This window comes from Lissotriton vulgaris, chromosome 3_1 (genome assembly GCF_964263255.1).
Source record: "Lissotriton vulgaris chromosome 3_1, aLisVul1.2, whole genome shotgun sequence".
Classification (NCBI taxonomy): domain Eukaryota; kingdom Metazoa; phylum Chordata; class Amphibia; order Caudata; family Salamandridae; genus Lissotriton; species Lissotriton vulgaris.
Genome location: NC_141689.1, coordinates 377,133,211 through 377,149,444, shown reverse-complemented (window position 1 = coordinate 377,149,444; position 16,234 = coordinate 377,133,211). Strand labels below are relative to the sequence as shown.

The window sequence follows — 16,234 nt, the reverse complement described above, 5'->3', positions numbered from 1 at the left end:
CGGGAGTGCACGCAAGCCTGAAATGCTGCCCCCAGACCCTGAGCCTTACCGCAGTTGTTCCGGGCCAACTTCCAGCACCGGCTCCCTCCCGTCCCGTTTCCCAGAGCCTTACCTGAGCCGCCGCTCCTCCTCGTCATCACGTACGTTGCGGCCAGCGCTACGTCGTGGCAGTCAGCGTCGCGGCCGGCGCTACTTTCAGGGCACTACTTTTTTTTTGTTATATTTTTAAATTTATGTTTTATTTTTATTTTCTATAGCCTATGTCCATCTGCACACCCTGATGATTACAACAATGTATTGGGTGTGTGGATTGGCGCTGTGGTTCCCGAGTTTACCTTGCCAAAAGGTTTGTGTTCTCTCTTTATAATAGGTGTGTGTGTATATATATATATATATATATATATATATATATATATATATATATATATATATATATATATATCCCTCTCTGATTAGAAATGGCCTCAAGTTGTTACATATTCTATGCATGTGCACATTTTAAACTGGAACCACTGTCTCTAGTACAAGCTCATAGTTCACCATATTTCCAGAAGATAAAGCAGTTGGGATATTGTATAAGACAGGAAGGAGGGATTTGTGAGGATTTAGTCATTCTAGTCACAGGGTAATGTGCAGATGCAGGGGTAACCTCCCCTGCATCTGGTCACCTGATTTTGGTGTGCAAGATTCAGCACCCAATTAAGAAAGGCTTATTAGTCTTCTTCTGCAGTAGGCATGCCATTTGTTCTTGTTTCATGCACTTTACATTTTCCTGGTTTAGAAGCTAGTCCCCCAAAGTGCACATTCAAATCCACAACCCATTATTGGATTACAAAGATCTGTCATTAATTTTCTGTTGATGGTCGGTAACACCCTCCACTAGCACGATACTGCTCTCACACTCTTATATGTTAACCTTAGTCACTATAACCTTTGTTGATATGGATTCAAACCTTGTCTCTGCATGCAATATTTCTTTGTATAGTATTCATTATGCCATCAGCAATATATCTGATTGGCCCCAACTGCACTGTCCTGAAGCTCGGTTAGGGCCAATAATAAATGTAAATGTAAAATGTAAATGTAGTATACTTGTAAAGCGCACAGCTGCCCATCACCGGGGCGTCCCGGCGCTGTATAACGCTGTGGAACCCTTCCTGGCTCTCCCTGTGAGATGCCCCTCCTGGACACCACCAAGGTGAAGCCAGGCATCCCAGTGTTGTAGGGGCCGTTGTGGAGATTAAGCAGCTATTTCCCAGAGTTGCAGCGTGTGACCTCATGATTAGAGTAGGCGCCGAGGTGAGAATTATCGAGTCCGCAGACAATGAGCCCAAGACCCTGACGCGTCGGGAATTGAACCCTGATCCTGGGCCAGACCTCTGCATCAGGGTCTGCCGCTCTAACCATTGAGCCACACTTCTCCACTAATAGTCCTCCAAAGTTGTATTTCTACATTTTTTACAGAGGTTCCTCAGATGGGTGCGCTGACCCTGTTATGGGGTTTCCATGGTTTCTACAGTATACTGTGAGCATCCTCTCTTTGAGGGTAGAAGACCTGTTCCTCCAATCTTTGACCATTGAAGTCTAGCAACAGGAATGCATCTATTCTCCTTGCTCAGTGACTCGAACAGCCATGCACACCCAGTGTGAGGTTGGGTGGAAGGGAGAACGTTGGATGTCATTACTTTCCAATTCTCCATAGCTTCCAAATCAGCTATGGATCTGAATACATTTTACAATTTACCTAATTTCCTAGCCCTAACTGTGTCTTACTTCTTTGCACCACCGTTGCATTTGGTGCAAACAGAGGAGATGGGGGGGGGGGGGGGGCAAGCGAGGGGGAGTCCTTCACTAAGGTGTAACAATGAGACAGCTTGCACTAACACTCATCAGGAGCCCTGGAGGTTTAGAAACTGCTCCCACTATTCATTGCCTGCCAATACCAACCTGCGTGACAGAGCTCACAGAGAAGAGGCATCTACAATGCCACCATCCTCCAGCTACCATTACCACTAACTGTATCCATTTAAATGCCTTTTGTGTGCAAACATGAATCTGAAACTGTACGTTGTTTTTTCCCAGTTTGTTTTTCCTTATTCTGAGGATAAATTGAGATACCCTTATCAAGGGCTAAGATGCATACACCTATGAATCTTTACATTGCAGCTGAACTGTGGCATAGATCAAAAGCCATGACTTGTGATCTTAATTGACCAAACTTGTTCCATTAATCTAGTCTAACCAGTCTAAAATACAGCATAGCAAGTGTTGGTTCTGTATAGTAACTCAGTTCACTATGCATATGCAAAACTCCATTGTTTCTAGTCACATAGAAAAACATTGAAGTTGTGCCATATATAGACTCATGGCTATTAGTCAGTTTGCCATTCGTACTCCCTCTGAGAAGTTTAGGTGACGGGGTCCTTGCTTTCAAACTGAGCCAGATTCGCCTGCATATTGTATTGCAAGTGGACAGTTATGTCCACTATTTGGTCAGTTGGAAGGGGCCCTCTTGGATGGTGTTTGTGCAACATGAAAGTAGCTTCTAATGCAACAGTCAGAATTCAGGGCTATTGATTTAGTTATCGACAATGATCAAAAATGTGTTTTAACAGTGAAATCAGAGAACACAAACTGTACATTACCATAGTGTTTTAAGGACTCTTGTTAAGTTAGAGGCTGGATTTCAGGCCTGAGTCACCTATATACTCCACAAAGTTGATTTAGGTTTAAGAAGTGTTTTGCAAACCAAAGACTATCTCCATTCAATAAATAACTAATAAATTTCTGAGAGCGTCCGTTTCTAGTTTGGTTGTTTCGGATTCAAAGGGAAACTGAGGATTTGTTGATATTAGCCTAACTATGTTGCGTTAGATTTACAGAGATACTCGAAAGGGTTATCCTCACCCCAGACGGGCAAGTGCTTTACGCTTGCTTGGATATTTGGATTTCTTTCTTTTCTACAGATCAGCCATGCCCACTGTGTCCACTTTACCTCAGTATAGATGTGCAACAATATCCTAATAGGTATTATTTTAGAGAGGGAATAACCATTTAAACAATACGTAAACAACGTATCGTTATGCACATATGTGATAAACATTTATATGACTTGTAGTTGTATATTTATATGCACCATACATATATAGTGAGTGTTCAGTATGTTAGGTGCACACCTGTTGCTCAATGAATCATACAGGTGGTGAATTAAGGTGATGATAAATGAAGAAAAACTGTGAAAAGAGCAAATATATTTGTTTTTCCAACTGTTGATCGTTAATTGTGTGCAAGAGGATAAATATTCTAGATTGTTTCCGCTCAGAATTCAATTAAAGAAAAATCTTTTTTAGTCTGCTAGCTGTCAATGGCGTTTTGACCTTTGATTATTTAGCAGGTGATAATTGCAACAAAAAGAGATTATATAAGCATTCAGTTAATGGAAACCAATAAATGGAGAGACCCCTAAAAAACTGTGTGCAGTAGCAACACAGCGGTCAGAGTTTAAGGCACAATTTAGCGGCCAGATTGTTCAGGTAAGGACTATTAGCAGGAGGCAAAGTATTCTCTGTGGGAAGTGGTGCTTCTGGTGTCTTGCAAGTTAGCAATGATGGAAACCTTTTGGCTCGAGATTGACTCCTTAGAGCTGCGACGCAAGTATTAGAGCGGAATGCAGTGAAGACTGATTTAGAATTCTCAGTTCGCAGTTACACGCAGACTAATAAAGGCATGTAATACTAAGCTCTGTGTGGCATAGTCATTGGTGGCTACCCTAGCTGGGGAAGACACTACAATGGGTGGCAAGATAGGGGATGAGTAACCAGAAGATACAGTTTTAGTCAAGAATGACATAAAGTTGGTGAAACCATCAATGAATTTGGGGAGCGACTCGACACACTTGTCAAACACTGTAAGTTCAATAAATTTAGTGACACAGAAGCTATACGTTTAAGAGTTATTGATAGATGCTTGTCATATTCATTCAGATTAAGAATGCTGAGATAAACTCTAAGTTTGGAGTGATTGTTAATGTCTGACAGAGCTGAAGGGTGTGCCGATAGACAAACTGCTGACATGGAGACCAGAGGTGCCCAGAATGTATCAGTCATGAGTGTGAAAAGTAAACCAAAGACTGAAGGACACAAGGTGATGCCTACATGTAAAAATAAGTTGTTTTTAGATGTGGAGTTCCATTTCCACTTGAAAGTCATTGCCCTACCATTGGACCGATATGTAAAGGCTGTGGGAAGGAGAACCATTTTGTGACTGTTTACACAGCAAATGCGTCACAGTATAAACCCTAAATGGCCACAGGAACGTTCGACGCACAAACCACAATGCCTAGCGGCTATATCAGTTGAGGCAATTTGACACTGAACGAAGTCAATTGTCATCTAAATCATCTTCAAACTGTTCTTCTATATCAGTATCAAGTGAAAGTGAAGAGGGTGGATGTGCCATGTATATATGTAACTCAGAAAAGAGTGCGCATGTTGGACTGGCCACATGTGTAGTCAAAGAAAAGACTACAGCCAAAGCACTAAGGTTGTTCAAACATCCAAAGTGAATGGTTATTCGATATCTGTCATCATCAACAGTGGTGCTTCGATAAACATTATGCATGAGGAGAAATATAATGAAATGTCTCCATTACCTCAACTTATGCCGTAGAAAACCAAAGTGTATACATGGGCTGCATCGATGCACTTAAAAAGTCAAGGTATGTTTGTAGCAACAATGAAACACAAGTAAACAAAGGTGCAAGCACCCATCAATGTGTCACAGTACAACGTCAAGTGCCTGTCTACTCAGCTGCTGATATGGGACTGATTTCTGTTAATTACAACATTAATTTTTACCTCAAATAGTAAGTCAATTCCCTTCATTGTTTCATGGTTTAGGAAAGCTTAAGACTGTGAAAGTAAAGCTGCAAATTAATGAGGACATTCTTGTTGTTGCTCTAAGACCTAGCCAAATTGCTTTTCATTTACATAATGCTGTTGAAAAAGAACTTGAATCGTTACTTAAACATATCATTGAGCATTCTACTGGTCCCATGCCACCGGTTTCCCCCATAGTGGTAGTACTCAAAAGGACAGTGAAGGAGCTGTACATGCGTCAGGCAAGCAAGGCAATTGAATGAGAATGACATCCAAGTCGTGGCCGTGTCATGTTAGGTCTTTCTAAATGCTAAACTTCACTGGCTCCCGAAAGGACACAATTTAAAGCATTATGTATTTCTCACAAGCTATAACATATTGCCAGCACCAATATCCTTTAGCATCTCATTATCCCTTACAGAGGTGTCAGGGAGCTGAGATCTAACAACCTCTCCTTGTTGACGGTCCCCAGAAACAGGAGAGCAAGAGATGAAGGTCATTCCTTTGCATATCCGGTTGCGTGATTATGAAACTCCATCCCCATTGGCTTAGAGCAAATACAAATCTGTTGAACTTCAGGAAACAGCTGAAAAAGATCAGTTTAACAACAATTGTGTGTCTCACTGGGTCCTATTAGTGCTGGGAAGCCCAGTCTTGGGTAGTTATGTGCTTTACAAAATCCTAGACATAGACTCCGCAGAGCGGTGACGTAAGTGGTAGAGAGGACTTAAAAGAAGGATTATTTAGAATGTTGAATTTGCAGTTTGTTACATGTAGACAAAGAAAGACGTGGAATACTGAGCTCTGTGTGTTTTATAGTCATTGGCGGGTACCCAGGCTGGGGAAGATGTTACAGTGCTGGTGTTTGAATCCTGAATTAATCACCCAGTTAGAGGCGGATCTGCCCCCGCAAGCAATTAAGACAGCAAGTGAATTATGCAGCTTGTCTTGACATTGATCAAGATAAAGTAGAATACATACGCAAAGGCTCATGCAACAGAAAAGCAGGAAGTACTAGTTTATCATGACCAGGAGTTTTGAGTAAATAAATTAATTTCTGCTTTGGAGAAACAAAAAAATATCATGCTGCTAGAAATTAGTAGAATTAATTATGCAGGGCAGGTGTCATGATTGTGAGATGTTAGAGGTGTGAGAGCTACTACTTAGTGAATAATATGGAGCATGTTGTAACCATACTGTTCCATTCATGAAATGTATTAAAACCGTTAACAGAATTGACTTTGGTTATCCAATGACATTCACATCTTGTGAACAGCTATGATGCATTGCCACCTCTCAGAGCTAGTTGTAGTTGTTTCACTACATGTAAAGTAAAGTCCATTTCAGTGTGGTTGTGCATAGTAAAATGTGCTACAAGGGAAGCATTTTCTGTCTTGTGATATATTCTGTTTTTATGTAGGAAAATCTGTTTTGTACATTTGGGTTGTTTGTCCCTCCGTCCATCCTCTACTTGTGTTTGCTTTGTTCGCCCCAAGTTGGCAGGGTATGCCCAGACGTGGGTCCCTTGCTCACATTGCCACTGGATTCAAGCTAGGCTGGCTGATATGGGGTGTTACCCCGAAACCGGTCCCAGGATGCTTGTTTCCGGACCAGGGAAAACCTGGCTTGCCAGTTCAGGCTGGACTGTTCCCATGAGGCACAGTGTCAAGACTGATTTGTTTATAGCTTGGTGTGAACTAGGGTGGCGAAGTGAGCTAAAGAATGATGATGGATTCAGCCCAGATCTGTCACTGGGGGGAAGAGTGTCTGAAACGTTTCAGCGCTCCATCCATCATCTCCTTATGTTTATTTGTTTGTCCGATATACAGAAGTCCACACGAGCACGAAGTATCATATTATGTTATGTTACACAAGGACACACTGTCATTTTGTTAGGCACGGGGATATTAAGTGATTTGCCCCGAATCACAGGAAGTTTAGCGACATTACTGAGACTTGAACCGGGTTTCCGAGGGCGAGCACTCTAGCCGTTAGGCCAACTCCATAATCCTATGCCTGCTTGGAAATGTGTATTGAATTGGCCAATAAAGGCTGTGGCTCATGAAACAGTGTTGTGTACATTAACACACCATGACGGGAGACTTGCAGACGTACGGTTTAGTAGTGTGTGACGCTGCACACTTTCAGGGCAATGTATGCACAATGCGCTGCACCGATGAATACCATAACATAAGTGTTTTGTAACCGGATGCATACAACGCGCACACAGCCCCTTTGCATTACGCTTCAATTGGGCATAGTATGTTAAAAGGGATGAAGAATAAAAAAATCAATGCTTTTTTCTTTTCTCTACTCCCTTGTTTTGAGGTTCGATTCACAAAGGCATCGTACGGCATGCAAAAGAGTACTTCCGGAGTTCCTCTTCCCGTATTCTAAGTACTCTGTGAATTGGCCCTTCGTGTTTCATGTGGACAAAAAAAAAAAGCCAATCACGTGAGGGCCCAAGCATGTGCAGCAGAAGGCGACCTAAAGCCACCCACTCACCCCGAGAGCCTGGAGGCGTGGCGGAGCCCGCTGGGGTTACAGATCACGTAAGGTGAAAACACCTTCCAAAAGTTGTGCCTCAGAATACTTTATTGCGTACCAAGCAGCCGCTCAACCTCCGCTGCACAGCGCTAACACCATGCACTGGAGGTAAAGCCGCTATAATCCGGCTGAAGTGCGCTGTATGCTATGCAAGGATATTCTGCCAACGCACTGCTACCTATGAATGCATTTTATTAATGTTGCCATCCATGGCTGCCCGAGTGTAACCTGTTTGGATTAAGTGAGGCACATTCCACATATATTATTAAAACACTGAGATATGACAGTTGTGTGGTATTCAAATGCACCATCGTTTCGTGGTTTGATACTGTTATTGGGGTGCATTGCATTCATGTTGAATGTTGACAAACTACCAGGCGGCTTCAATGCACATCATGGAGTAAACAGCATAACAGAATCTCGTCGCAGAGCACCGAAAATATTTCAATTCTAAACACTGTGAAATGTGGCCCTGATCACAGCACAACCAACAGTAAAAAAACAAGGCAGCAATTAACTTGTAAAGCACGTTTTTTTTAATAGTAAGACTCCGCACGTAATGTACCCTATAAGTAATAATCAAAAGCAAAGCGTCATAAAGGTGTATGTTTATGTGAAGCCTACAGAATGGCAAACCTCCAACGCACGCTAATTTCGTCAATAGTGAGAATATGTACAAACATGTACTCTGAAGCTATAGTTAAATGGAAATGCATAGTATGCCGTAAGTAAACTGTAGAGGCACGGAAAGTAGTTATATGGAAGCTAAATGTAAATATAATGTAAGGGATTGGAAGAATAAAGCGGAGGAGCAGATACTACATATATAATGGAAACGTTTGTTAAGCGTACTGGTATTGGTGGGGAGAGGGGGTGAGTTGTACATTGCTGTGGGGAGGGGGGGAGGAGAAATGTGAGGCACGGCCTGGCGGCCGTGAAAAGTGTGGAGCAGGGGGCGGGGGAGCGGAGCCCTTTGAAGTGAAGCTCTCGGAGGCAGGCGGCTCTGGGAGCAAATGGTAAGCGCGTTCACAAGCACATGCACTTGATGAAATCCGCAATGGTTTCAGAGCTTGGTTGAGCCTCTATACTCTCGTCCTATCATCGCTTGCGCGATTAATAGGACAAGCCCTAAAAAACGGCACTGATTTGGCAGAGGAGAGGGTGAATGCAGCTTTTCACGTGTGTTGGGGGGGTTTGGGGGGGGGGGGTGTTACGCGAAGCCTTTCGGTGGCTTATCGGCCGTTGTGCATGCTGTAGCTTGTAAAAGTGTACAAATGTGCTCACTTGCTAATGTGCCCCCATTTAAACTTTATATTTTATTTATTTAGCATTTAAAATCTGGAAGAGACGCAGCTGTAGTGATGTTAGCAATCGGCATGCGGTAAAAGCCCACACAAGTAGATCGCCTAGCGCTTTTTGGGACTGATGATTTGTAGTCAAAGTGGCAGGCATGTGCGCAATGGGGCAGATGCGAGGGATGACACAGGGCATTAATAGGGAGCTTCAGGTCATATATCAACAGCTGCAGGGGGAGAGTGAATGAGCCTACCCCGGAGACTGCATAGCACTGATGGTACACTGTGCTCGGCTAAGGCAGGATCAGAGGTGCTCCCCAGCATTCAGACTGTGCAGCTCGCACCTGCAGCCTGGCCCGGCCGCCGGGCTGTGGGGTCTTATGTTGCAGCAGCCGCCAGCCACTGTGATTGGAGTAGAAAACACCTCACAGCGTCGGTTGAAAGGGAAACCCTCACCCTTGCTTGCACATGCCCTTCAATCAATGTAGGTCAGCTGTGAACATCTAGGCATTCTCCAGTGCTATAAAGTAGTTGCTTCAATGGCTCCTCTAGTGGGAAAAAGCAGCTCAATTTATGTTATAGAAATTCTTTTGAAGCGGGGCCCAGCAGAGTGCCATATGTTACTCATAGCCTAGCAGCCGGACTAGCAGACACTACCCACAAGAAGCCTTTTTAGGGCTCGCCTGGAATTAGCATCCGAAGGATACGTCCAGGCTGGAGACTTATAGTCATCTGACTCGGGGGAATGAAGGACAAGAATGTGCCACGCGCTTCTCCTTTGCTGGATTTGACTGCGTGCACGCGCACCCACATTCACGCATGCGCAAAGACACAGCCACACGCATACACAGGCACACGCATACACAGGCACACCCCCCCCCGTCGCCGCCGCACCTACACACACACACACTAGCGCACCTACACGCACACACAGAGACCCCCCACACACACACCAGCGCACCTACACACACACACAAGCGCACCTACACACACACATACAAAGACCCCCCGCCGCCGCCATCGCCGCCGCCATCGCACACATACATACACACACACACAAGCGCACCCCCCTAGAACTAAGCCCCACTTACCGCCATTCGGGACTTCTGTAGCGGGGGCTCCCTCGGGCATGGGAGCCCCGCTCTCAGGCACTCCGTGGGCGCGTGCAAGGGACTTCCGAAGACGGAAGTCCCGCCCAAAGGAACTGGCGCAAACGCGCATGCGCAGTTACCAGACGATAGCAAAATCATTTTCACTGTCACCATCATGCCCTATCGTCAGGATACCGCCCACAGATTGGGTTCGAAGGACAACCAGAACTTGCTGTCTGCCTGGCAGTCTTGTTTATTTTAAGTGTACTGGTTTTGCGAGCCATCCCCGTCGGTGTGACATTGTTGTCTAAACAGGCCCGCAGTTGATTCACACATCGGGCGCCACCCAGGTAGGGTTGTGGCCTTCCTGCGCGCTCCCGCGCTTTGATTCTGCAGCCGGTGTGAATCGGCCCCTTCTTCTGGACTTTTAAATAAAGCAAGCCATGGAATGCACCAGTGGCCGCTGCATGCAGCGACAGGTAGCCGCCCGTGGGGCCCTGCAGAGACCACTGTCCTCTCTCTTTTTTACACAGAAAAGAAGAGAGGCGCACGCGCCTGACCTGCACTTGACGCATCATGAGTGTTGTTTCCCAGGAGGTCCTCCATAGGGATCAATTCATCGGACCCGTTTCAGGGCCTGGCATAACGGAGCTACCCCAGCACACCCGCTCCCCAGCACCGTGGGACGTCTATAGCGCTAAACCAAGACGTCGAGTTACCCGCGGTGTTCGGCGTCACGCGAAGTATGCACCATGCGACACCCAATGGGTCATACACATTTATTGTGCTCTGTGACTGTAGAACGTGTTCTACTGGCCACTTTAAAGGAGGAGTCCTTCATGTAGTGTTTGAAAGCACCTGTCTCCATTGTAGGCGCTCTCAAGGCAGCACGTAAAATTGGGCGGGTAGTGTATTTTGCACAGGATCACAGAGTGGCGTGGTCTAGTGAGATAGCTGGGAGTAGAACTTTCATGCAAATCAACAGATTTTTTTCTGATGGGCCTTAATCATTCAGCCTTTTAGGTCTGCCGGATGTGGCTGTGAACTGTAGCGCCTATGAATCGGACAACGAGACTCAAAGCACACAGCGTGGGCTCTGCATGCAAGGACCTGGAGGACCGATGCCCACATTGGTTTGGTTTCAAACATAAGAGGATAGAACTTCGGCTGATGGTCTATAAGTGGCCACAGCCGTAATTAACGAGCAAAAGGATAGAAGCGAAGTTTCTCTTGTTGTGAAGCTGCAGCTGTCGATGAGAGACATGGGTGCCAGCTTCTTATCCAAAGTGTGTGATCTTGGCCAAAAACCGATTCCCAGGAGCAAATGAGTAATGAAAGAAAATGTGTTAATTAGGGCTCTTCGTAAATTGGGATGCATAAAACCTAGTAGCTGCATAATGATATTAGGCCTACTTGGAGCACTTTATACTTTACTTTCTTTATTTTGTGGGTGATATGGTAGACACTAACACACTACTTGAGTATTAATTTATATTCTGCATTTGTCAGTTTTAATTCGGCTAGAGCTTGTTCTCTGTTGATGGAAGCCAAGTAACCTGTCCTCTTGCCGAAAACAAGCTTTTCTTTCAGGCAGAAGCAATGGTGTTCACATAAGATTACAATCATAAAGCCCTGTCCTTTACAAAAGGGCATTGCTCCTCCACGCTCCTCTGATCCCCAGTTGTTGTTCAGGTAACTGTTTCGAACAATGGTGTTCTCATCAAAGCGCGGGTTCAGATGGAAGGCAGTGCCGCCATGGAACTTCAGGTTGATAGCAAACCTCTTAGCATGGTGCAGAACGGTCCCGGAAATTGTGATTACTTTAGATGGGTAGCAACCCCCATGGATGTGTGAGTGGTACGGCACAGGACATTGTTGGCCATGCGGTGGAAATTGGAGTTGGATATGGATGGAACGATCCTCCGGGAGGGCACGTAGAAGGTGGGAAAGACGGAGGGAACCCCCCAGGACCCTGAAAAGACACATTTTCCAATTCCACATTTCCAGTTATGTGCACGGCGTTAACTCTATGGAGCGGAATCCGGTGCTTGTACTCCACGAAATGTTTTCCGTTGACTGACACCATATAACAGTGATGGTTCACAAGGATCCTGATTTCAAAACGGTGGCCCTTGTGAAAAGGCATCTCATGCTTTCTCTCCTCTTTTCCCGTTGGTTCCTCTCCTTGGTGTTGCAAACAACGACACCACCTTCGGAAAAGCGCGGGTTGAAGTGAAAAGCGATGTTCTCGGACGGCGCGCAATGATCACACTGCAAGTTCACAGAACACGTGTCACCATGATGACTGACAGTGCCACTAATCACCAACACGGTCCCATCGCTGAGGCTGCCGGAGATACCTTGGGTGAAGGGCACCGACGGTCTGTAGAACTGGTTGTGGGGATGGCCGACCTGCATCTTGGCTTCCTGGATGCTCCGTGGGTGCTGAGCATGTGGTTATTGTACCTGGTTAATAAGGAAAGCATGCAGCAATCATGACAGCTAAAACTGCCCTGTGCTCCAAGACAGTGAGAGACAGTCTTCGATAGTCCCCCTGCCTACAGTACGGTGGATGCCTAAGTAACATATTAAACCACTGGTAAGTAGGGTTGCCACCTTTTACAAACACATACCTGCCATTATTTTTTCACCTCGTTTTAAGATTTAAGAGTCAAACATGACATACAACGTTATAAAAATGGTCTTTCTAAAGTGGATTCGTTTTTATAGATCGCCTTTGTGTCTGATTTGGAAAGGGTCAAAAATGATGCAGTACACATCTGTGTATCCTCTTACATTAGTTGTACTTTCAGGTACCCTTTCTGGTGCACATGTTGCTGAAGATCTTTTAGCAGCACTACACCTAGAGAGTCAGAAACCTTTGGCCTACCCAGCAGTGGATACATGTTAAGGCATGGGCAAAGAGCCTTTCAGGAGGCCTCCTTATAAAGCTAGCTCTGTTCTGCAGCTCAGTATTGCCCTGATTAACTTGACTAATTCGTTTTTTTAACAGATTGTTTTAAATACTGTTTTTCCTTTTTAATATGGGTGATATCTGACAGTCTATAATGGACATTTTGGAGAGACATGCTGTTTTTATATTTCATTTAACTTCTATAAAAAAGTTTCTTTTAGACCAAAACGGTACCTCTCAAACATCAGAGATTACTTGCATCAATATTACTATGCTGCTGCTGTGTTAAATTTTGGAAACATGAGTCTTAATCCTTCAATATTAAATGTAAACACAATTAAAATTTGGACGAATGTTCCCTGATCACATCACTTGCCTATCCCTGAGGCCTGCACTACTGGGCATTCATTGTCCACAAAAAATGCATTTGACAAAGGTTTGAAGCACTGGGCTAATATCAGCTGGCTATTTAATATGAATTAGCCAAAGGCATGTGGTAGTCTGCAAATATCAGCTGCCCATATGATGTGCATAGGCTTTCACAACTTGCCGCATATAATATACCAACCAAACAGAAGCCTGCACAAGTGGACATTTCTGGCTCGGGCATGTGACATTTGCAGACCTCTAGTATATGCACTGTAATGCTTAAGGCAAAAACATAAATAAAAGGCATTGCCGTTTACAATGCCAATAGCTCTAACTTTAATAATGCGAGACCTATTGCATTGCAAATGCTTGTTATTATTTATTTGTTTGGCACTTTATTTATTTTATATGGCGCGATCTCAACACTGAGCTATTGGGGAGCTTTACACGAGCACTAGTTATGTTACAGACGGACACATTCATGTTTTGGTAGGCACGGGGAGATTAGGTGATTTGCCCGGAACCACTGGGTGCTGAGCCCATGCAGAACACGAAGCCTCCAACCCGATATCCCAATGCCAAACTCGGCAAGGCGCCATGCTAGCACATACCTGTGCCCCTTCTTTGCCCCTCCACAATATCCCTATAGCAGGGTGATAATCCCCCAAACCTCCCAGGCCATCCAGTCGAATTCTTTCATTGTATGTAATTGGAGGACCGTGCAAGGATGTGGAATTCCTATAGCCCGACGCCCAGGACATATTGTTTGGGGTCAAGGGCAACAAGTTTTAATATGTATTTTGACCTTGAGACAAGTAGGCCCAACCCCCTACAGCACAACCCCTTTGGGTGCCAGTTTACAGAATCACATTATGGATCAGAGAAGGGCATTGTCTGCAGTTGAGGTAATATTTGTGTCCATGTGTTAATGCTGTTCAAACTTATATTAATGGTTCATTCATGCAAAGCCTTTATTATTAGGGAGAGCGCTTCAAGTAAATGTAAGCTGACAGTGGTTCCAGTAAAAAAAAAAAAATGGGCACACACATTTTCAATTATTAGCCATATGAAGCTATGTATAATGCTCCCAGAATTCCCTCTGATTGGATGCACATATTTGCAAAAGCTTAAAAGCAAGATTGAGGAGTCTTTGCTTTCAAAATAAATTGTTCCCAAAAAATGCAAGTAGGAAAAAAACATTTAGCTTAACTACTGTAAACGTTTAGGTACCATTTCTTTACAGCATCATTTAGTAAAATGTGTTGATGCATGCTATTATTACCCAAATAAGATTCATAATCGAAAATCGTGTAACCAGTTTCAATAAGATTATTGGAAACATAAAAATAAACAATCGTTGGCAAAGCCAGCAAGTCTTAAATTGGTGGTCAGCCTTTTAGTTTTGTCAATGTGTGACTTGTTTTGGCATGGTTTTTGTAAAACCTTATTGGCGTGGGTGCTGCTGGGCACTCACCATTATAACAAACATTGGAAAAAGCAACAATTGTTTTTGGTCTCAAAAAGTACACATTTCCACAGTAGTTTGTGGCACTGAAAAAAACTACGTTGTAAGCCGATATGCTCCTTGTGAAAGAGCAGAATGATGTCACTCACAGTGAAGCCAGCTGATAGAGAGAGACAGAATTTACACAAAAGGACATGGTTAATGCCAGACCTAATTAGGGGCCCAATTATTAAAGTCTCAAAAGTGCACCCATGGTATATGTCCTTGCATTAAGTGCAGGTATACAACTTTCGTGAATTCACAAGAGTTTACAGCAGTAGGCTAAGACCTAGTACTCCTAGAAAATATTTGAGCACTGCACTTTACATTAGCACATTTGCATATCTAGATTTGCTCACGCGAACACCTGAGTGTTTACAAGTTTGCTTTCCCTCCAACCACTATTTTCCCAACTCTGGAAGAAGTTTCACATCTGCCATTATCAGGAGTAAAGTTCCAACCTTTCTCGGTATGGGAAAAGATTAAAGAAGAGTGAAAACCTTCAAAACATGCAAGTTAGTAGGTTTACACAGACCCTGGAACTATTGCTTACCACTATTTTCAGCCCGAGTATGCAGATCTGCGGAAACGTGGCAACGTAAGGGAATGGCTCGTATTCAAACCCTACTATGGTATGAGCCCTGGCGTAATCAGAGAGGCTATATCAGAGCTCTTATATAATGAGACTGCTGCCATAATTTGTCGCTGCATTACATATAACAAAAGGGACAAGTGGATTTTGTTACAGGACAAGTAGCATTATGAAGCAACCTGCCCCATGGACAAGTAGATATTTTATTACATTCCACACCCCTGACCGTGGGTCTCCAGAAATGGGAACTACTACTGGCTAAATTATGTTCTTATGATGAGGAGATAATTGCACGTGGTATGTACTGTTTTTGCTCAATTCAAAACCTATAAGGACGCTGTATAATAGGTGTACTTTCACTTTTTTTAAAAACGTCTTTTCAATCAACTCTTTTGAGATTTACAAAACAATCGGTCACAGTTTTAAGAGAATTTTAGTAAAAGTGGAGTGCCCCCAATTATCGTCACAAGAAGCCAAATAAGTTTGATGACGTGCAAAGCCCGACTGCTGCCCATTGACCACACAAACCAAGATGATAGTCTGGTGAAGCAGGTGCCAATTAACAACAGTCAGATCCCCTAATTGAATCTCCAAAGGCCACACCAAGGGGTCAGTTTGTATTGGATTATCAGCATCCATAAAATAAATTGTAATGAGTGAAAGTAGAAATAAGAAAAATCTTAACCAAGATGTAATTGGATAAAGGATTCAGCATTTATATATAATCTCCACCCAGCCAGAAGCGACCTCCTCAAATAAAGATATCTATGTGAAGTTGTTTTGCATTCTGCTTTAGTGTTGAACACTGTTGGTGCGATTTCAAAGGCCCAGATCCTGTCTGTTCACTGCAGGTTTTTAATAGTAGCTATCAGTGCTTAACCAGAGTGCCATCCTGGACCCTGTGCAAGAAAAGGGATAACAACCTCCCCCCTCCACACACACACTCATGCTTTAATTATAAAATACAGCAATAATCTGGGTTCATGGGCCCCTCTGGACACCAATGCCTTTGCACATGCTGTACCAGTGGAAACTACTCCCCCGA

General features: G+C 43.9%; 1 protein-coding gene and 1 pseudogene across 1 annotated transcript in view; one reads left to right on the top strand and one right to left on the bottom strand.

The window, feature by feature from the left end:
- Nucleotides 1-16,234, top strand: part of PAIP1 (poly(A) binding protein interacting protein 1) — a 637,739-nt gene that overhangs the window by 613,047 nt on the left and 8,458 nt on the right. The gene's annotated exons all lie outside the window — the stretch shown is intronic.
- On the bottom strand, nt 11,284-12,249 carry LOC147726481 (galectin-9 pseudogene; annotated as a pseudogene).